We start from the raw sequence: 23,204 nt of genomic DNA, 5'->3' as shown, positions 1-23,204 counted from the left end.
ACTTTTGCGCAAACCAATCAATAAACGCTTATTGCGATTTTTTTTTACGAAAAATATGTAGAAGAAAACGTATCGGCCTAAACTGAGGAAAAAAAATGTTTTTTTATATATTTTTGGGGGATATTTATTATAGCAAAATGTAAAAAATATTCATTTTTTTCAAAAAACACGAACAGGCGTATAACACGCATCCTAACTTTAAGAGGGAAGCTTCAGGAAAAAAAACTATCCATGGCTACCTGCGTATAACATCAAATACCACCAAAAGAAAGCTCGATTTGTGGGAAAAAAAGGACGCCAATTTTGTTTGGGAGCCATGTCGCACGACCGCGCAATTGTAAGTTAAAGCGACGCAGTGCCGAATTGCAAAAAGTACTCTGGTCTTTGGGCAGCAATATGGTCCGGGGGGTAAGTGGTTAAATAGCCTCTGCCACTTTCCTTACTATAGAAATATTATCCAGAAGATTTTTGTTAAGTCACCAGGATCACGGCCTAGCTGCAGAGTAGGGGATAATAAAGGAAGCTTTTAGATGTGGTTTTCTGTTCTATAGTGGAATCATTGAAGTTTTACAAGATATGGTGGTTTATAAATAAGAGGTTGATCCTTACATATACCCTGTGAATTGTGGCGTAATAGCTACAGTTAGAGTTAATGATTAGGAAAACATATTGATGAAGTGCTTTTGGGATCTACCTTACCTAAAGTCTGCTAAGTGAGCAAAGACCAAATCTATAAAAGTTAGTTGCTGGGTATTTGGGGCCTATGAAGTAGCAAAGGTGATGTTTGTCCCACAACTGTACCTTTGAGGAAAATCAATCTGTCATTGGGATCAGCATATTGTTGTTGTGGTAAGAATGGGCATCATGGTACCCCAGGATTTAGCTATGGGCAAATTGCTCAGGAACCATTTGTTAAACAGGTGAGTGGGGAGTTTAGGTACTAAGGAATGTTTAAAGTGCGTCTCCTGTAAGAAGACCACATACGTCTATAACCTATTCAGTTCCAACCATAATCTACTGCATTTATTAGGAGAACAGAATCCATAAGTGTTGTAAAAAATGACTTTAAATGAGGTTGAGCAGCAAGAAGAATGGAGGAAGAATGACCACTAAGTCCGCATCCTGAAAAGGTAAAAAGCAACAATAATTTACAATACAGAGAAACAGTGAAGAAAAAACATCAAACACATGGGAGACTGTACAAACATCAAAAAGCACCAGCGTGGATCCCTGCTCAACTAGTGAACAGGCTCCAGGCAGGGGCAAGGCGTTCCAATCTGAACAAGCTCCAAAAGGAGACCTGCCTACTGTAAAGTTAGGCATGTGGAAGAGAGGTCCTGATGGTCAGGTAGGCCATATAAATGAACACAGAGGTGTTTTTAAGTGGTCTCACATTCTGCCACTCCATTGCAGGAGCTGTTGTAAATAAACAAAAGTATGACTGGACTGACTATGTTAATTTTAAAGCTCAGAAAAATAGGTCACCACAAGAGCAATAAGGAGTCCTCAAAACCGTTGGAGTCAGAAGAGATATAGCTACACAGGCTCCAAAGTAGAAATTAAAGCAGCAATCAAAGCCTCAAACACACCAGTTTAACTTTTAAGATGCTCACCAGGATTTTGCAATAGAGGGGTTCTCACCACAGAACCACTCATACAACAGCAGTGGCATCTTCTGGAGCAGGGATATGCAATTGGCGGTCCTCTAGCTGTTGCAGAACTACAAGTCCCATGAGGCATAGCAAGACTCTGACAGCCACAAGCATGACACCCAGAGGCAGAGGCATGATGGGACTTGTAGTTTTGCAACAAGAGGTACGCTAATTGCATATCCCTGTTCTAGAGCATGCTGACAGCCAAGGTCGGAGGCTTTCAGGAAGAGGAACATCAGCAGTATATTGCCAGTCTGGAAAGGTTCAAAGTGTAGCTGAGAAAAAAAAAGCTGGGAGGGTATTCTTTATCAAGTAGCACAAACAAGTTCCCATTGTTTTGCACCTGAAGGCTGAAAGGAAAACCCCATCTATACAATATGCCTCTGGCCCAGAAGGCATCTAGAAGGGGGTGAAGGGTCCTTTGTTGCATAAGTTTTGTTAAGATAAATCTGGATAGAATGACAAGTGGGCACCATCAAAATCAAAGTAAGTTTTGTTGCGCAAGTAATGCATTATCTGATCCCTCATAGTATATTTATGTACTGTAGCTTGCAAATCACATCTCTAGTGTTAGTCAGGTCTTGTGAGAGGGGTCCTATCAATTTCAATATCATCAGGAGAGGCACAACCCAAGATTTCCTGAAAACCCCCCTTCAGTGTGAGGATAATATCCTTAGGACATTATTTACTCTTCTGACTGCTAAGTTATATCAGATATGCCTTAACTGCCCACAGAATGGTGCAACCTCCCTGAACAAAACAGAAAGAGCAACACTATGTAAATGATTTTTAGGCATTGTTAAAAACCATTGTTGTAATAAAATACAAAGAAAAAGTTTATTATACAATAGAGCCGGTTCACACACAGGGCGACCTGTCAGGCGACTCAGCCGCCTGACAAGTCGCGGCCCGCAGTAGTCAATGGAACCGTTCTAATAGGAGCGATGCAAGTCGCTCAGACTTAGAAAAAGGTTCCTGTACGACTTTGGGGGCAATTCGAGGCGACTTGCATTGACTTCTATACAGAAGTCATTTTGCAAGTTGCCTCTCAAGACGCCTTGAGATCGCCTTGCCGAGTCGCCCCCAAAGTCTTGACGCCTGTGTGTGAACCATCTCTAAAGCGGTAGTAAACTCGACAAAAGAAAAAAAAATTAACCAATATTACAATCTAAATATTTATGTAGATTAAAATGGGCACTAAGAGTAAGCCCAAAAATCATTCTTATTGTAAAAACACTTTATATTCAAAATGCTGCTGCTCTGTAATAGCCGTCACCATATCAACTGGGGTCTTCCCTGTCTGTATTCTAATATACTTCTGCCCACATAAAATTTTCCTCTCTGTAATCCCACGCATGTGCACTAATAGCCGTATCCAAGCCTCTTTTTAGTTTCCGGTTACCGGAAACGAAAATTGAGCGAATCAGAGACTATCCTGTTGCTGGCTTACCTGGAAGTATCGTAGGATGTTGGGGCTGACCTCGACAATAGCAAATGATGCAGCCCCTGCATAAAAAACTGCTAGTTTCTAGCAGGGTCGCTTGCTGGAAAAATGTAAACATTTGGACATACGGTGCATGTGCTGGCTCCGTCATTAGCTACAAATAAACCTATAACTCCCAGGCAAGCAGGTAATAAGACAGTCTTCTAAAGCAAATAATTATAAAACCTGCAATTGTCCACAAAAAGAAAAGTCGTCATATTGGGTATACAACCGCTTAAAAAAACCAAATGTATTTCTTAACCACTTAACCCCTCGGACCATATTGCTGGTCAAAGACCAGAGTACTTTTTGCAATTCGGCACTGCGTCGCTTTAACTTACAATTGCGCGGTCGTGCGACATGGCTCCCAAACAAAATTGGCGTCCTTTTTTTCCCACAAATCGAGCTTTCTTTTGGTGGTATTTGATGTTATACGCAGGTAGCCATGGATAGTTTTTTTTCCTGAAGCTTCCCTCTTAAAGTTAGGATGCGTGTTATACGCCTGTTCGTGTTATACGCCGATAAATACGGTAGTTAAAATGCATATAATTTGCATATACATATTCAAATATAAAATACAGAAGAAAAGAGAATCTCCATCCATCAATTGCCAAAGGTGCAAGGTGGGGTAGCCAAGGACTTTGTACTAGTGAGCATTCACAAAATGTCAAGATAGAGAGGGCTATAGTAAATATATCATATAAGAAGCCCCACTGATTCCGCAAAATGGAGGATCGTATACTACCTCAAACTGAAAAGCTCCGTGGTCAGCACTCTAGATGGACTGAGGGATTCCAGGATGATCAAATCTTGCACTTTGGCAATTACTTATCTTCATACTCCTTGTAATAAAGTTCCTCATACCTTTGGACTTGGTTTGGTTCCATCTATCAAGCCATTGTTCCTTGAACTACCCGCAAGCTGCTGGGTCACCTGGGGAGGTCCTCGGGGTGTCTGTATATATCTGGTCTCCATCTAGCACATTAATCTATCCATCTCATTGTTTAAAAAAAACCCTGAAGAAGAGTTTGAGAGTTTAAACGCATTGGAGACCCTCTTGGCATTCATGTGCCTGATGGATGGAGATTTTCTTTTCTTCTCTGTATATGTGAATATGCATATGCAAATTGTATGAATTTAAACAAACACATATGTTTTTTTAAGCAATTTTATAATATAGTTTGTGTTATTTATTACAACATTGTTTTTTAATAATTACATTATTCCATTTTTTTTTTATTAAATAAGAAAACAGGTTTATACTAACTTGCTTCGTACAAGGGTATTGCACAGAGCAGACCCTTATGTCCTCTTCTGGGGATCCTTGCCAGTGCTGTCTCCTACTCCTATTATGTGTGTGCCCCCATAACAAGCCAATAACTATGGTGTCACACGTGCAGGTGCGCACCTGAGGCGGGCTGTGTTTATCCATAGACACACAGTGCGGCTCAGCCCCACTCTGTCCTTACAGGATTTGACTGACAGTATCAGGAGCCGACTGCTATCAGTGATGCAATTGAAAGCAAGGAGAGGGTGAGAGAGAACCTGCAGCTGGGCAGAGCACTGGGTAAATTGAGGTGTCAGGTGAGTGTTGGAGGGGGGGGGGTCAGACAGTGGAAGTTTTTTTTTCATAATGGAGAGAATGCTCAGTTATTCTGTACACACTCCTCAATCCTCAGCTCAGCTTTTGCATCTGCTGCTCCAGGTCCTGAACCTAAAATCCCTTTATCCAACCGTGTTAATGGTAATCATCAAAAACTCTCAAACTGTATTTCCAGCTTCACCCTAGAACAGCTGGCTCTTCTAAAAATGGGATTCTTTACCCTCATCCTCACCCTTACCTGAGGCTCAGGTTGCCACCATTCCACCAGAAAAGCCCATGCAGATTGGGAACAATCGCCTAGCCAAACAAAAGAGGTTTTGCAGAAGGAACCTTAACCTTTTTCCCTTTTGTGGCACCAATGGCCATTTCATAACCCCTTCTCAAAATGCCTAGACCTAGTGGAGGAGGGAACAGCTTCACTAGGCCATACCATTTTCCCTGATTATAACAATAAGTTATCAATTTCCATCTGTATTACATATCAGACTTTCAAAGCAGTAGTAAAGTTTGCTTTGTGATGTTTACCTAATATGGCCTACCTGTAGGTAAAATGAATATCTCCTAAACGGGCACTATTTAGAGATATTTATACTGGATGCAGCCAGTGACATCATGGGTAAATGCAATCTGAAGGGCCAGCATGTTATGCAAAAGGTACCTCAACCTCTTTCCCTTTTGTGGTACCAAAGGCCATTTCATAACACCTTTTCAAAATGCCAAAACCTAGTGGAGGGGCAGCTTTACTAGACCATACCATTTTCCCTTTATAGAACAGAAAATTGTTAGTTCCCATCTGTATTACATATCAGACTTTTGAAGCAGTAGTAAAATCTGCTTTGTGATAAGGTGAATATCTCCTAAACGGACACTGTTTAGAGATATTCACACTGGATGCAGCCGGTGCATGTGCTCTGAAGGTCCGGCATACATGCAAGACCTTCAGAGCACCGTCCCGGAATCTAGGGAGTGACGTTATTGCCGCTTCAGCCACTCACACAGCTGAAGTCTGCAAACTTTAGAAGGTAAGGTGGATGCCCTGTTTAGACATGTGCAGAATGGAAAAATGTATTTAATTTTGCATAGATTTGTTATGTTACTAATTTTGTTTTTTGAGTTGTTTCGGAATTCATTTAGTTAAATTTTTTGTTTAATTTTGCTTAGTTTATGAATTTTCTAACAAATTTTAAATTTACGGAACGATTCGAATTCGGATTGGTCAAAAAATTAGCGACAGATACAAATTCTGTGTGAATAATTGCTTAACAACTGATGACTCATTAGCTGTCAGTGGGCTTTCCCACTGAGAGCTGAAATGCAAACAAAAGAATAGAAAATTCTGAAAAAAAAACATTGTAGGGTCCCCCCAATCTATACAAGGCCCTTCAGAATTGGTATGGATTGTAAGGGGAACCCCATGGCAACATTTCAAAATAACCAGCGTAGGCTTCCCCTACAAAATATATACAAAACCCTTATCTGATCATGCACTCCGGCAGGCAAGAAAAGGGGGGGCGAGCGAGTGACCCCCTCCTGAACCATACCAGGCCACATGCCCTCAACATGGGGGCCTCTTCCCCACAACTCTGGGCTGTGGTTGTGGGAAGGAATGAGCCGAACACCCCCCCATTCGGTTCGCATCAGAACCTTCGAATGGACCGAACATTCATGCGAACATTTAGAACCCCATTGACGTCAATGGGACTCGAACGTTCAAATTCAAAAGTGCTCATTTTAAAGCCCAATATGCAAATTATTGTCGGAAAACGTCTTTGAGAACCCGGGTCTTGCCCCAGGGAACATGTATCAATGGAAAAAAGTTTTAAAAACGGTCGTTTTTTCTGGAGCAGCGATTTTAATGATGCTTAAAGTAAAAAAAAAAATGAAAAATTCCTTTAAATATCGTACCTGCTGGGTGTCTATAGTAGTGGCACGTGTTTAGAACTGTCCCTGCACAAAATGAGATTACTATAAGAAAAAAGTAATTTAAGACTGCTTGCAGGTTTAATGTAATGTTTGGTCCCTGCAATATGGATGAAAATCACTGAGAAAAATAGCATGGGTTTCCCCGCCCCCCTCCCCCCAGGTCATTACAAGCCGCTTTGGCCCTATATACTTTGAACAGCAGTATACAGGCGGTGCAAACAAGACAGGGACTGTAGGTTTGTTGTTAAGTAGAATCTGTTTGTAATTTTCAACTGGTACTTCTTTAAAGTGTAGCTTGAGCCATAAAATCTTTTTTTAAGCTTTTCTGAAAAGATAGAGAAGGGATATCACCCCTGTAACATTTGTTTTGCTGTCTATGTGCATCTGTTCAGAAGATTGCACCTCACTTTCTGTCCCAATGACAAAAGATTTTTTATTTTTTTTTGGTGAAACAAGGATTGGTGATAAAGCATCAGTGGACAGGAGACACCTTTTACAGAAGAGAATTTCCCTTCCTAGGGGTAGATTTCCTCTCACTTCCTGTTGTCTCCTTCCGTTTGCAAGTAGGAGTTGTTTGTAAGTTGGATGTTAGAAAGTAGGGGCCTGCCGTATATACTGTGCAGAAATTTGGGCCCTAGGTGTTGGTGTTGCCACAACAATGTAAGCCCTCATAGTTAGGCTTGGTGGGCGCTGGAACGCCCTGCTGTGAAATATTAGATAAAGAATTGTAATTACACGCCCCTGTGTAATTACAGAAAAATTGGGCCTTAGGCACTGGTGCTGGTGCCACAACACTGCAACCCCTCACATATACTCTAGTTGGAGCACAGCAATGAGCCCGCTGCAAAGCATTGCATCAAAAAATGTAATTACACGCCCCTGTTAAACAGGGGCAGAAAAATTGGGCCTTAGGCACTGGTGCTGGTGCCACAACACTGCAACCCCTCACAGATACTCTAGTTGGAGCACAGCAAAGAGCCCGCTGCAAAGCATTGCATCAAAAATGTTAATTACACGCCCCTGTTAAACAGGGGCAGGAAAATTGGGCCTTAGGCACTGGTACTGGTGCCACAACACTGCAACCCCTCACAGATACTCTAGTTGGAGCACAGCAAAGAGCCCGCTTCAAAGTATTGCATCAAAATTTTTAATTACACGCCCCTGTTAAACAGGGGCAGAAAAATTGGGCCTTAGGCATTGGTGGCGGTGCCCAGAACCAACAATGTTCTTACAAGCTATCAGCAAGATCTTGAGGAGGAAAGGGATATTCAGTCAGCATAACAGGATAGTCACTCAGCATCAGCATAGGCAGTCTCCAAGGGATCTGACATTTCAAAAAAATTATTCAGTTACATCAGCATCAGGTGCTTGGTAGCTGGTGACGATCCAAGCCTGATTAATTTTTTTGAAGGTCAGTCGATGGACGGAGTTGGTGGAGAGGCGCACCCTGTGATCAGTCACAAAGCCTCCAGCAGCACTGAATGTGCGTTCTGAAAGAATGCTGGATGCAGGACAAGCCAGTAGCTCAATTGCATACTGTGCAAGCTCTGGCCAGTGATCCATCCTCAAGACCCAGTAAGCCAGAGGATTTTCAGTGGGAAAGGTGTCCAAGTCTGATCTTGCCCCTAGGTATTCCCGAACCATGTAAAACAGACGCTGGCGATGGTTGCTGGAACCAGTCATACCTTGGGGCTGCGGACTAAAAAATTGTCTGAACGCATCGATCAGACGGCCACCTTCTCCACCGCCCCTTCTGTGACTGACCAAAACCTCAGCAACACGTTGTCCAGGACCAGGATTTGGTAACCCCCCAGTCTCTGGGAATGCGTTGCACAGACCTTTCTGCAAGGTCTCCCGAAGATGTTTCATCTTCTGCTCCCTCTGCGATGGCAAGATAAGGTCCGCAACCTTACTCTTGTAACGTGGATCAAGGAGAGTTGCCAGCCAGTAATGATCCCTCTCCTTGATACCACGAATACAAGGATCCTTACGCAGGCTTTGCAGGATTAGGGACGCCATGCAGCGTAGGTTTGCTGAGGCATTCGGTGCAGAGTCCTCTGGGTCACTGAGGACGACAGGATCTGCAGCCACCTCATCCCAGCCACGTACAAGTCCATGGGTTCCTTGGGACAGTAATTGATCCCTTGAAGACTGCTGCTGATGCTGAGTGCTAGGCTCCACCTCTATGCTGCTGATACAATCATCCTCCTCCTGCTCCACCTCGTCCTCCTCGTCCTCCTGGTCCTCTTCCTGTGTGATAAGCGGGCAAGCAGGACCACTGTCTGGATAAAGGGGGCCTTGAGAGGTAAGGAAGTCCTCCTCTTCCTCCCTCTGTTCTGCCTCAAGTGCCCTGTCCATTATTCCACGTAGCGTGTGCTCCAATATGTGAATAAGAGGGACAGTCTCACTGATGCATGCACTGTCACTGCTCACCATCCTCGTGGCCTCCTCAAATGGTGACAGGACAGTGCATGCATCCCTGATCAAGGCCCACTGGCGTGGGGAAAAAAACCAAGCTCCCCTGACCCAGTTCTGCTGCCATATTGGCACAGATACTCATTGATGGCCCTCTGCTGTGTGTGCAGCCGCTGCAGCATGGCCAACGTAGAGTTCCACCTGGTGGGCATGTCACAGATTAGGCGGTTCTTGGGCAGGTAGTATTCCCTTTGGAGGTCGGTCAGCCGAGCACTGGCATTATATGACCTTCGGAAATGCACACAGACTTTCCTGGCCTGCTTCAGGACATCCTGTAAGCCAGGGTACCTGCCCAAGAACCGCTGAACCACCAAATTAAGGACATGAGCAAAACAGGGCACATGGGTCAGTGGTCCCTGTCGCAGGGCAGAGAGGAGGTTGGTGCCATTGTTGCAAACCACCATTCGTGGCTTAAGCTGGCGTGGCGTCAACCACCTCTGAGCCTGCCCCTGCAGGCTCAGAGGTGACAGAACCTCTGCCCCAGTGTGGCTCCTGTCTCCCAAGCACACCATCTCAAGCACTGCATGGCATCTCTTTTGCGTAGCCCCTCGTACGCCTACGGAGCACCGCTGGTTCTGAGGACACATCAGCACAGGAAGAGGCCACAGAGGAAGAAGAAGAGGAGAGGGTGGAGGAGAGAGGTTTGTCACAACCAGTAGTAGTATTTTGGAGGCGTGGTGGCGGAACAACCTCCAACACTACTGTACCTTGCCCTGCGTCCTTCCCAGCTGCCAGCAGAGTCACCCAATGCACTGTGAAAGAGAGGTAACATCCCTGTCCATGCCTGCTGGACCATGAGTCAGCGGTAATATGCACCTTACCACTGACCGCTCTGTCCAGCGAGGCATTAACATTGCCTTCCACATGCCGGTAGAGAACCAGAATTGCCTTCCGTGAGAAAAAGTGGCGTTTGGGAATTTTCCCCTGAGATACCGCACATTCCACAAACTCACGGAAGGGGGCAGAATCTACCAACTGAAAAGGCAGCAGTTGAAGTGCTAGCAATTTAGCTAAGCTAGCATTCAACCGCTGGGCATGTGGATGGCTGGGAAATTTGCCTGGTACAATCTGCCATCGGTGTACCGATAGTAGATTGCCCACATGTACTAGGCTGAGACACACCTAATTCTACACCTTCAGTCCTATCAGTGCAGGCTTCAGAGAGGACTGAGGGTATAGTAGGGTTGGAGATCCCAGCTGATACGCTGATACGCTTGAGACATATGTTGCAAATAACAACGGTGCGATCTGATGCACTCGTCTCAAAAAAGGCCCACACCAAAGAACTTTTTGAATAACGCTGAGATACAGCTGCGCCCTGCACAGGTGTGCTGCCCTTAAGCTGGCCCCTGGAGGGCACCCTGCCTTGTTGGAGATGTGCCCGTGCTTCCTCCTCCTCCTCTCTCCTATCAGGCACCCACGTAGAGTCAGTGACCTCATCATCCCCTCCCTCCTCATCACTGTCAAAAACCTGGCAGTATGCTGCAGCTGGGGGAACATGACTGCCAGATTGCTGTCCTTCTTGGGCACCCCCTCTCTCTGGGCTTACGTTACTGCCTTCCTCTATCTGTGTACCATCATCGGAGCCTTCAAAACGCTGCGCATCCTCATGCAGCATGTACCCAACACTGTGTTCAAACAGTTCGGGGGACTCCTCAGGAGGACATTGTGGGACTAGGGAAGGAGTTAGTGATGCCATTGAGCAGAGGGAGAAGGACGCCTTGGCAGCTGTTTTTCCAGACAAAGTAACCTCTGTTTTTCCAGACAAAGTGAGAGTGGATGAGCAGGATGAGGACGGCTTGGTCATCCACTCTACCAAGTCTTCTGCATGTTGAGGCTCAACACGGCCAGCTCCCGAAAACAAAGATGAGCGTGTCCAACAGCCACGTGCTGAAGAGGATGCACCGTGTCCACGACCAGCACTGTTGCCTCTAGACGCAGAGCCTGCTTGCCCTTGTGACTCTCTGCCTCTCCTTGTTGTCCTTCCAGACATTATAATGGCCTGCAGAGGACAAAGTCAGTACACACACCTCGTAGCTTTAGGTGCAAACTGCAGAGGACACGGGCAGTACACACCAAGTAGCTTTATGTGCAAACTACAGAGCACACGTGCAGTACACACCAAGTAGCATTATGTGCAAAGTACAGAGCATGCGTGCAGTAAACACCAAGTAGGTTTAGGTGCAAACTATAGAGCACAAGTGCAGTAAACACCATTTAGGTTAAGGTGCAAACTACAGAGCACTCTTGCAGTATACACTATGGCCTCGTACACACGACCGGATCTATCCGCTGGGATTGATCCGCGGATCAGTTCCAGCAGATAGATCCGGTCGTGTGTACGGCCTAGCGGACATTTCCCAGCGGATTAAAATCCGGCCGATCGATTTCAAGCGGATAAAAATGTCTTAGCATGCTAAGAAATATATCCACTTGAATCGTGTCCAGCGGATTGATCCGGTCGTCTGTACAGACTCACCGGATCAATCCGTCCGCTCCCATCCCTCGCATGCGTCGTAATGATTCGACGAATGCGTGGAGGTTGTCTGCCTTCCAGCGTCGTGCACGTCGCCGCATCATCGTCCGTCGCCGCGGATGTATTCCGCGTGGATTTCGATCTGATGGTGTGTACAGCCATCAGATCCAAATCCGCCAGAAGATTTATCCGCTGGAAACGGTCTGGTGTGTACGAGGCCTAAGTTGGTTTAGGTGCAAACTATAGAGCACAAGTGCAGTACACACCAAGTAGGTTTAGGTGCAAACTACAGAGCACACTTGCAGTAGACACCAAGTAAGTTTAGGTGCAAACTACAGAGCACACTTGCAGTATACACTAAGTAGGTTTAGGCGCACACTATAGATCACAAGTGCAGTAAACCCCAAGTAGGTTTAGGTGCAAACTATAGAGCACAAGTGCAGTACACACTGTCAGGAAGGGCATGCCAGCACCCAAAATGGCGGCCATAGGGGTCGAGCTGGGTCTTCAGCTTCCACAGGAGCGTCGTTAGCGCGCGTGCGCGCTCCCGTGCGCGCTCCCGTGCGCGCGCGCGTGCGCGCGCGTGCGCGTGCACGTGCGGGCGCCGCGGCGTGCACTCTCTGAGTGTTTTTGGCGCCAGACAGGCTATTTAGGCTGGCCTCTTCTTGGACTCAGGTGCTGTCCGTTCTATAGCGTTTGGCTAAACCTACCTAGTAACCTGTATCCTGTTTCCTGTACCGTTGACCCGACCCGGCTTGTTTTGGACCCTGCTTTCGCCTACTGATTCTGCTACTCTGCTGCCAGCCCAATACCGACCCAGCCTGCCCTGTGACCTTGCTTCCGGCTTCCGCCTGTGTTCCAGACGTATCCGATAGTGCATGACCCGGCTTGACCACTTCCTCTACCCGCTGACAGTTGCCTGGGACTACCACCTGCACCTGTGCCTCTCCGCTACCTGCTCAGCAACTCCAGCTTAGCGACTCACCAGCGATCCTGCAAGGCACTCGTGCGACTTTGTACTTTGGAGTCTCCTGTCCACTTTACCAGGAGCTCGGAGTCAGAGCTGCAAGGGAGGCCGTCTTCCGCACATCAGGCTCTTACCGTCAGGGGCGTGACAGTAACGGACAGCCATGACTGAGCCTGTGCGGGGACCCTCTCCTATGGACGAACTATGCCAGCATCTGGCCGAACTAACACGGGCAGTAAAGGACTTACAATCCGGCTATACCCAGCTGCAAGGACAAGTGCAAGCTTTATCTTCTGCTGCCCCAGGACCTGCATCTGCCTCTGCTGCCCACCAGAGGGCCTCCGCCACTCCGGCAGTTGTCATGCTTCCACCTGAACCCAGGGTCCCGACCCCAGAAAAATTCCTTGGAGATCGCAGTAAGTTTAGGTCCTTCAAGAATGCATGTGACCTATATTTTGCACTGCAGCCGCGCACCTTTTCCTTAGAGGCCACAAAGGTCGGCTTTGTAATCTCCTTGTTGCAAGGGGAACCGCAATCCTGGGCCCATCGTCACCTAGAACAGAAGTCCGAGTGTTTAACCGATGCAGCTTCATTTTTCACCGCCATGGCCCAGTTATACGAGGATCCCCAGCAGGCCGCCTCCGCTGAAGCGGCTCTTCGCTCTCTCCAGCAAGGTCGCAGACCGGTGGAAGACTACGTCGCTGAATTTAGACGATGGGGCTTTGACACTGATTGGAACGATGTTGCATTACGCTCCCAGTTCCGCATGGGCCTCTCCGAGCCCCTTAAGGATGAAATAGCCCGTGTGGGAATGCCTTACACCTTGACGGCCCTGTTTGACTTATCCATTCAGATTGATCGCCGGTTGAGAGAACGGAGATCAGAGAGGGCTGCGGGCCAGTCACGCCCGGTATGGATGCTACCACGGATTCCCAGCCCATTCAACCCTGCTCCACCGCTCCCAACTCCGACCACGTCCGACGCACCGGAGCCAATGCAGATCGGCCTACTTCGCCCTTCCCTCTCCTTCGAAGAACGTCAACGCCGCCGCCAGCAGAACCTGTGTCTGTACTGCGGAGGGTCAGGCCACTACGTAAGATCTTGTCCAGTCAAACCCCGTAAGTGCCTCTCAGTTACTTCACCCTCTGCAAATATGAACTTACCCAGCATTTCTGCTCACCTTGCTCTCTCCATCTCATTACAGCTGCCAGAAGGGACCATCCAGACGCCCGCCATAATTGACTCCGGGGCCTGCAGTTGTTTCGTGGACCTATCCTTTGCTGTGAAACACCGTATCCCGCTCCAACCCAAACCACAGAGACTCTCCGTCTACCTGGCCGATGGCTCCGTTATCAAGTCCGGGGAAGTTACTCATGAGACTGTCCCTCTATTAGCCACCATGGCTAACGGTCACAAAGAACTACTCCGATTGGATGCCATCGCCTCTCCTTTATTTCCGATTATTCTCGGCATGCCTTGGCTGAAAGTCCATAACCCCAGCATCGACTGGACCACAGATGAAATTAACTTCCGCTCACCCTACTGCCTTCAACACTGCCTTCCCACCCCTTGTGACCAGCCTTCCCTACTATGTCTTGATTCAGACTCTAAAGCTCGTCAACTGGTGCCTACAGTATACCACGACTTTTTGGACGTATTTAGTAAGAAAGGGGCAGAGACGCTCCCTCCCCATCGTTCCTATGATTGTCCAGTCGACCTCCTCCCCGGAGTTGAAGTTCCCTTTGGCCGGATTTTCCCCTTATCTGAAAATGAACTGGTAGCCCTTAAGGACTATGTGGATGAGAATCTGAAAAAAGGGTTCATCCGCCCTTCCACGTCCCCGGCTGGTGCGGGTATCTTCTTCGTGGAAAAGAAGGACCACTCCTTACGTCCATGTATAGACTACCGCGAGCTAAACAAAATTACGGTCAAAAACCGTTACCCCCTGCCGTTAGTGCCTGAACTTTTCCAAAGACTTGGTGCTGCCCTCATTTTTACTAAGCTGGATCTTCGGGGTGCTTATAATTTGATCCGTATACGGGAGGGCCATGAATGGAAGACTGCCTTCCGTACACGTTTTGGGCATTTTGAGTACCTGGTGATGCCCTTCGGACTTTGCAATGCCCCCGCCACGTTCCAGCACTTTATCAATGATGTCTTTCGAGATTTCCTGGACCTGTTTGTTGTGGTGTACCTTGATGATATACAAATTTTTTCTTCCTCCTTAGTTGACCATCGCAGACACGTCAGAAATGTTCTGGCCCGCCTTCGACAACATGGACTTTACGCCAAGGCTGAAAAGTGCGAATTCGAACGCCAGAGCATCCAATTTTTGGGCCTGATTATATCCACTGAGGGTATCAAGATGGACCCTCAAAAAGTCGCAGCCATCCTGGATTGGCCAGCTCCCAGTGATAAGAAAGGCATCCAACGTTTCGTAGGTTTTGCGAACTTTTACAGAAAATTTATCAAGGGTTTCTCAGCAATCATCTCCCCCATCACCCAGTTCACCAAGCAAGGCGTCAGGTTCCAGTGGTCTTCTGAGGCCCAAACTGCTTTCGAGACCCTGAAAAAGTTATTTACCTCCGCATCTGTCTTGAAACACCCTGATTCGGCCCAACCATATGTTCTTGAGGTGGATGCGTCAGAGACGGCAGTCGGGGCCATACTTTCCCAGAGACAGGGACCTAAAGCTCTGTTGTACCCTGTCGCCTTCTTCTCTCGTAAATTGTCCAGTGCGGAGAAGAACTACGATGTCGGGGATCGCGAACTCCTAGCGATCAAAGCGGCCTTAGAAGAATGGAGGTATCTTCTGGAAGGGGCCGCACACCCAATATTAATCTACACGGACCATAAGAACCTTGAATATCTGAGAACGGCAAAGAGACTAAAACTTACGGCAGGCCAGATGGGCACTTTTTTTCTCCCGATTCACCTTTCATTTGACATACAGACCAGGATCAAAGAACATAAAACCAGATGCGTTGTCACGCATGTTTAGCAAACCTCAAGAAACTTCCCCGCCCGATACAATCTTGTCTCCTGGCAACTTTCTTCTGTTGCAAGGAAACTTAATCAATCAAATTAAGCAAGCTTCAGTAGGTAACCCTTCCCCACTCGGGACCGTTCTGTTGGCAAGGGATGGGCTACTCTGGCACGGAGACAAGGTCTTTGTGCCAGAAAGCCTGCGAGTCCCCACCTTGGGGTTGTGCCACGACCACAAGCTTGCGGGACATTTTGGTACGAATAAGACGTCCGAACTGTTGCAACGAACATTCTGGTGGCCCGAGATACAGAAAGACTGTAAAAAGTATGTGGAGTCATGTACCACGTGTATCCGTAACAAGAACAGCAGGTCTAAGGCCTGGGGCCTACTCAAGCCACTGCCGGTTCCAAGCAGACCGTGGCAGATGATTTCCATCGATTTTATTGTGGAGTTGCCGCCATCCGGGGGCTATAATACCATCTTTGTGGTCGTTGACCCCTTATCCAAGATGGCCCACTTTCTACCTATGAAAGGCACTCCTTCTGCACAGGAGACCGCACAGGTCTTCATCAAAGAAATCATAAGACTTCACGGAGCACCGGCAAACATAGTCTCCGACAGAGGGGTCCAGTTCACCTCTAGGTTCTGGAGGTCATTATGTGAATCCCTGGGGATCGAACTTTCATTTTCATCAGCTTACCATCCGCAGACGAATGGACAGACGGAGAGGACCAATCAGACTCTCGAACAATATCTTCGCTGTTTTTCTTCTTTCTCCCAAGACGATTGGATGCACTTACTTCCTCTGGCCGAATTCGCCTATAACAACTCCTCCCACTCTGCCACCAAGCAATCGCCCTTCTTTGCAAATTATGGGTTTCACCCATCCTTTTTGTTCAACTCGATTCCTGAATGCTCAGTACCTGCCGTCCTTGAAACAGTGGACTTCTTTAATACCAACAACAAAGTGTTACAGGAAACAATGGCCAAGACCCAGGCTTACAACAAAGAAGTTTTTGATAGAAGGAGAAGAGGGGAATTAATACTAGATCCAGGCGACCAAGTTTGGTTGGCAACCACTAATCTGAAACTCGCTTGTCCCTCGAAAAAGTTAGGACCTAAGTTTCTGGGACCATTCCCTGTGAAGAGGCGAATCAATAATGTCGCTTATGAACTCGAGTTACCAGACTCCTTAAGGGTCCATCCCGTATTCCATGTAACCCTGCTAAAACCTGCTGTGTCTAATCCATTCCCTGATCGAGACGTTGGCCCACCTGAACCTGTGCTTGTGAACGGCGAGGAAGAATTTGTAGTAGAAGCGGTACTAGATTGCAGAAGAAGGAGGAATCAGGTTCAATACCTAATCAAGTGGCAGGGATACGGACCGGAGAACAACTCGTGGGAACCGGAAGACAATATTCACGCCCAAAGGCTCGTTCAAGCTTTCAAGAACTCTCATCCTGACAAGTTGGCTAGATTGGGCATCCGGAGGCTGCCCATTAGGAGGGGGCAATGTCAGGAAGGGCATGCCAGCACCCAAAATGGCGGCCATAGGGGTCGAGCTGGGTCTTCAGCTTCCACAGGAGCGCCGTTAGCGCGCGTGCGCGCTCCCGTGCGCGTGCGCGCTCCCGTGCGCGCGCGTGCACGTGCACGTGCGGGCGCCGCGGCGTGCACTCTCTGAGTGTTTTTGGCGCCAGACAGGCTATTTAGGCTGGCCTCTTCTTGGACTCAGGTGCTGTCCGTTCTATAGCGTTTGGCTAAACCTACCTAGTAACCTGTATCCTGTTTCCTGTACCGTTGACCCGACCCGGCTTGCCTTTGATATCCCTGCTCTCCGCCTGCACCGACCCGGCTTGTTTTGGACCCTGCTTTCGCCTACTGATTCTGCTACTCTGCTGCCAGCCCAATACCGACCCAGCCTGCCCTGTGACCTCGCTTCCGGCTTCCGCCTGTGTTCCAGACGTATCCGATAGTGCATGACCCGGCTTGACCACTTCCTCTACCCGCTGACAGTTGCCTGGGACTACCACCTGCACCTGTGCCTCTCCGCTACCTGCTCAGCAACTCCAGCTTAGCGACTCACCAGCGATCCTGCAAGGCACTCGTGCGACTTTGTACTTTGGAGTCTCCTGTCCACTTTACCAGGAGCTCGGAGTCAGAGCTGCAAGGGAGGCCGTCTTCCGCACATCAGGCTCTTACCGTCAGGGGCGTGACACACACCAAGTAGGTTTAGGTGCAAACTATAGAGCACAAGTGCAGTACACACCAAGTAGGTTTAGGTGCAAACTACAGAGCACACTTGCAGTACACACCAAGTAGGTTTAGGTGCAAACAATAGAGCACAAGTTCAGTAAACCCCAAGTAGGTTTAGGTGCAAACTATAGAGCACAAGTGCAGTACACATCAAGTAGGTTTAGGTGCAAAATATAGAGCACACTTGCAGTATGCACTAAGTAGGTTTAGGTGCAAACTATAGAGCACAAGTGCAGTACACACCAAGTAGGTTTAGGTGCAAACTATAGAGCACAAGTGCAGTACACACAAAGTAGATTTAGGTGCAAACTACAGAGCACACTTGCAGTGCACACAAAGTAGGTTTAGGTGCAAACTATAGAGCACAAGTGCAGTACACACCAAGTAGGTTTAGGTGCAAACTACAGAGCACACTTGCAGTAAACACCAAGTAGGTTTAGGTGCAAACTATAGAGCACAAGTGCAGTACACACCAAGTAGGTTTAGGTGAAAACTATAGAGCACAAGTGCAGTACATACCAAGTAGGTTTAGGTGCAAACTACAGAGCACAAGTGCAGTACACACTAAGTAGGTTTAGGTGCAAACTACAGAGCACAATTGCAGTATACACCAAGTAGGTTTACATGCAAACTATAGAGCACACTTGCAGTATACACTAAGTAGGTTTAGGTGCACACTATAGATCACAAGTGCAGTAAACCCCAAGTAGGTTTAGGTGGAAACTATAGAGCACAAGTACAGCACACACCGAGTAGGTTTAGGTGCAAACTATAGAGCACACGTGCAGTGAACCCCAAGTAGCTTTATGTGCAAACTACAGAGCACATGTGCAGTACACACCAAGTAGCTTTATGTGCAAAGTACAGAGCATGCGTGCAGTAAACACCAAGTAGGTTTAGGTGCAAACTATAGAGCACAAGTGCAGTACACACCAAGTAGGTTTAGGTGCAAACTACAGAGCACACTTGCAGTAGACACCAAGTAGGTTTAGGTGCAAACTACGGAGCACACTTGCAGTACACACCAAGTAGGTTTAGGTGAAAACTATAGAGCACAAGTGCAGTACACACCAAGTAAGTTTAGGTGCAAACTACAGAGCACACTTGCAGTATACACCAAGTAGGTTAAGGTGCAAACTATAGAGCACAAGTGCAGTAAACACCAAGTAGGTTTAGGTGAAAACTAAAGAGCACACAGACAATACAACACGTGAGAACACTGCAGCTAGCACAATCAACTGCCTGACAAATTAGGAAGAACTGATATTGCTAAACTATACAGTGTATAAATATATGTACAACACCTGGGATGTATATGTATCCTCTACACATTGTAAATTTAACTGACTAGCCTGCCTGCTTTATCTAGCTAGAAAAAAAAGACACTCTCTCTCTGTGACTGATATCTAACCAGCGCTGCAACACACTACACGAGGCCGCCCTGCAGGCGGCCTTTTATAGTGTGGGGCGTGTACTAAAGCCCTGAGCCATAATTGGCCAAAGCCACCCTGGCTTTGGACAATTATGGCTCTCTGTACTGACTGCGCTAACACGAAATCAGAAAAGCAGCCCCAAGGGTGGCGCCATCCGCATGGAACTTCCCCTTTATAGTGCCGTTGTACGTGTTGTATGTCACCGCGCTTTGCTAGAGCATTTTTTTCATGATCGTGTGTAGGCAAGGCAGTTTTATTGATTGGGTTAAAAAAAACTTTGTTTTTTCTAGACCATTAAAAACTTCATTTTTTACAACCCGATAAAAGGTCGTGTGTACGCGGCATAACAATTGCCCTTTGCTGCCGCACAGCCCACAGACTATTTTTTAGAGTGCTGTTGGGTTGAGTAGTTTGTGGATTATGTGTGTGTATTTGTGTATGGACCAACAGTTAGACCAATATTTTTTTAATATTGTTTGGACTTAGGAGTACTCAAATAAGGTTCTGTTTTACCTTAGTAACTGTTTTAGTGATTTTCTTCCAGATTTTGGTTTTGCAAAGGATTTGTTTTGATTCCCAGTTTAAAGACTATAGCTTTGTATAATTATAATTGCAAATGTAAGCTGTTTAATGTATTGATCTTTATTTGGAACCAACAGGCAAGGGTCACAATTATTTGTTATTTTATGCATGCAGACACTTTTCTCCTTTGTTTTATCATACTTAATTGTTGCAAGAATGCTGATTTAAAAACTGAATTGAAAATTCAAGCAGCATCCTATTTATACTCAAGTGGATTCTGATAGTAGAAATTGGTAAAACAAAGAAGTGATGATGAGGTAAAATCAGAAGTTATAACAAAAAAACCTGGGGAATGCCCAGGGAATAACCAAGCCTACATACCGACCAGCTCGCAGAACAACCAATTAACCTGTCTAACAGTATGCCTTAAAAACAGGGGTTATACCTGGACAACATATCAATATGACAAAAGGAACCATACTGTGAACCTCAGCACTAACAATTATGCAGCTAGTACTGTACGTTTATAGATATCATTCAAAAATGTTTTCACTAGAGGAGCTGCGGTTGGCACTGCGCTGACAAGCCATTCACCTCTGCAGCTAGGGGTTCGGATCCCGGTCTCGGCTACATGTGAATTGAGTTTGGTGGTCTCAGCCCGGCTCCCAGTGGGTGTGCTATGCGATGTAAGCCTGCGCTTAGTACGCCCACCCCCCTCCCACAAAAACCACCACACTTACATGCACTCAAAATTGGGTTAACATGCACGCACTTTGTCCACGCGGTCTCTAAAAAAAGAGAGGCGAAGGACTAACGGGGCTGGTTGAGCGGGCTAGATCCTCTCACTCCCTTATAGGGAGTCCCTCTGCCCCGTTGGGCTTCAAAGCGGAGCAGGTAGGGCGGGCTGTGTGGGAGGACCCCCTCACACACCCGCCATTGCCTGGCATGGAGAAAGGTGGCAGATTGCCTCTGGGGGAGGCCTGCCTACTCCCAACTCCTGCAGTCTGGCTCCTCTCTCGAGTACACGCACAAAATACACTTAAAAAAAAAAGGCTTGAGAACCATAAAATAATTTATTTTTTTAAATATCCACACCGTTCATGTACTGTGTCCTGAGTGTAATTTAGGGGGTACGTTCAAGAATTATTAAATAAGCATTGTCAAGGTTTTAAGATAAAAAACAAAATAAGAACACCTTGGGGTAGATTTAGATAGATCAGCGGATCTTTAGATCCGCATAATGTATCTTATTTACGATCCGCCAGCGCAAGTTTTTGAGGCAAGTGCTGTATTCAGAAAGCACTTGCCTCTAAAGTTGCGCCGGCGGATCGTAAATCCCCCGGCAGAATTCAAATTCCGCGGCTAGGGGGAGTTTACTATTTAAATCAGGCGCGTCCCTGCGCCGATCGTACTGCGCATGCGCCGCCGGCTAAATTTCCCAGCGTGCATTGCTCCAAATGACGTCGCTAGGACGTCATTGGTTTCGATGTGTACGTAAATTACGTCCATCCGTATTCGCGAACGACTTACACAAATGACGTAACAAATTCAAAACTCGGCGCGGGAACAACGGCCATACTTAACATAGGATACACCACATATAGCAGGGGTAACTATCCGCCAGAAAAAGCCGAACGCAAACGACAAGGTAAAAAAAAAGCGACGGGCGGGCGTTCGTTTCTGAATCGGCGGATCTCCTCATTTGCATATTCGACACATATACAAACAGGAGCGCCACCTAGCGGCCAGCGGGAGATTGCAGCCTAAGATCCGACGGTGTAAGTCACTTACACCTGTCGGATCTTAGGGAGATCTTTGCGGAACCTTATTCTATGAATCAGCCACATAGATCCGACCGTCGGATCTCAGAGATACGACGGCATATCAGGAGATACGCCGTCGTATCTCTATCTGAATCTGCCCCCTTGTTTGCAGTCTTTCGTGCTATACTTTACAAATGAGTTGATAAGGAACAGGTTGTCTTTCAAAACAATGAAAATATATTTGCAACTAATAAAATATAAAAAAATATAAAATACATTTTTTTAACTAATAAAATATACTGTATAGATGCGCTAATATTAACTTAAAAGGTGATAAAACGTACAAAGAAAAACTAATCAGGGAGAATACTCCATAAACTGTGAATTACTAATATGTCCTTAATTAGTGCACAGTGATTAGCAGGATTCCATGCAGGGAAAAAATCACTCTCTTCAATCTGAATGCTAATCCAGCCCTCCACCGCTGTGATCAGATGATACAGGCACTCACAGACAGGGATTGCATGAAAGAAAAGAGAAAAAATCTCATTGCGCAATATTCGATGACAGATCAAAAAATGTAATCAGAGCATTGACATATGCACTCACGAATCCCGGCTTTCAGTAAAGCATGAAAACGCCACTCAGTATGTTGTTTCCTCAGCTCGATCCGATGCACTCGGATTCGATCGCAGGCTCCTCCCTACGCGTTACGTCACAGGCACGCGACTTACTCATGGGTTCATACGTTATGAGAATGGCTTGGGGTTTAGATAGCCTTCTCATTGACAGCGTTTACATTAGTGTGAGCAACCAAAGGGAAAGACAAACATCATTGCGGCAAAACTTTACTCACATAGCTGAATCCTAGTGAGATCAAATGTCGATGCATAGACACACATAATTTTAATAAACAAATTTAAAAAAATGTAATTGATATAAAACTTTAAAAACATTCTATGTAGTTTGCTATGTGAATGGTGCATTTGCATTTGCATTTGCATATGCAATCTACTGCCCTCTTGTGGCCAGATATACAACAAGCATAGAATAAGTAGATGAACATTTAAAAATACAATTAAATAGATGCATCAACACTATTCAATATTATCAATAAAACATATAAAACCATCAAAAATATGTAATAAAAATTGTACTAAAGAGTTAAAAGATTATTACTATAATAACAGTAATAAAAACCATCATAATGAATAAAAATCAATATATATTAATAAAATTAATTATTAATACAAAACCAAGAGTATGTTTACGAATTGGAAATGAAGCAATTTAAATCAAATTCGATATTAAGGCCATTGGGAGATAGAGTCTGCATCTCATGTATCCAGCGAGACTCAGTTTTACTTAATTCCCTTACTTTATGACTGCCCCTCCAGTGTGGAGTGTATTTGGCAATGGCCCAAAATTTCATTTCCTTGGGATTGTTGTGGTGGCATAGATCAAAGTGCCGAGACACATTGTGTTTGGGGAAGGCTTTTTGGATATTTTGGACATGTTCTCTGATGCGCTTCCACATTGGGCGCTTCGTGCGTCCAACATATTGGAGTGAGCAAGAGCACTCCAATACATATACTACCCCTTCAGTCCTACACGTGATCAGATCCTTTATGTTGTATTCCTTCTGAGTCACTGTAGATTTGAATTTAG

Source organism: Rana temporaria, chromosome 2 (assembly GCF_905171775.1).
Source record: "Rana temporaria chromosome 2, aRanTem1.1, whole genome shotgun sequence".
Classification (NCBI taxonomy): domain Eukaryota; kingdom Metazoa; phylum Chordata; class Amphibia; order Anura; family Ranidae; genus Rana; species Rana temporaria.
The sequence above is the reverse complement of the archived record's forward strand: the minus strand, read 5'-3'. Positions refer to the sequence as shown.